This window comes from Sinocyclocheilus anshuiensis, unplaced genomic scaffold (assembly GCF_001515605.1).
Source record: "Sinocyclocheilus anshuiensis isolate Anshui unplaced genomic scaffold, SAMN03320099.WGS_v1.1 scaffold262, whole genome shotgun sequence".
NCBI classification, from domain to species: Eukaryota; Metazoa; Chordata; class Actinopteri; order Cypriniformes; family Cyprinidae; genus Sinocyclocheilus; species Sinocyclocheilus anshuiensis.
Window position 1 is genome coordinate 88,889 of NW_015547650.1, and position 634 is coordinate 89,522.

Genomic DNA, 634 nt, shown 5'->3' on the forward strand with positions numbered 1-634 from the left:
GGGGGGGGGATTTATGACAGTGTTAATGTTGTTACAGTCCATACAGCTTTCAGACATCATGTTTCTCATAAACAATCGATAATAGTGATCAAACATGATTAAGTAATTAAACATATTGTATTTCACATTCTATCTGTAGCTTTACAGGTTCATCGTGTAGACATAAAATAATTTGAGGTTAAGATGCTCCCCTGTTGTTCATAAATGGAAGAGACGAGAGGGCGAGTCTCTTACTGGCCAATCAGCTTTCGAGACGTTAAGAGGCGTTTCTCCTACAGTGTTTCTATTTATAAAAGAATGAACTACTTTATGCTCATGTGCCAGTGTTGTTTTTCTGGAGTAAAAATTAAGATTTTAATCAGCACAACACTACATTTGTAAAGTCTTTACACAGACTTTATGTGTTTTTCGGGTGTTTATATTTTAAAAATATTAACTCCTTAACCACGCCCCCACATATAGGCGCCATACTGGGGCATATTCGGCGAGACTTTTACTTTAGTGGTGGAGAGCATAGTGTGTGTGTGTGTGTGTGTGTGTGTGTGTGTGTGAGAGAGAGAGAGAGAGCATAGCGTGTGTGAGTGTGTGTGTGTGTGTGTGTGTGTGTGTGTGTGTGTGTGTGAGAGAGAGAGTG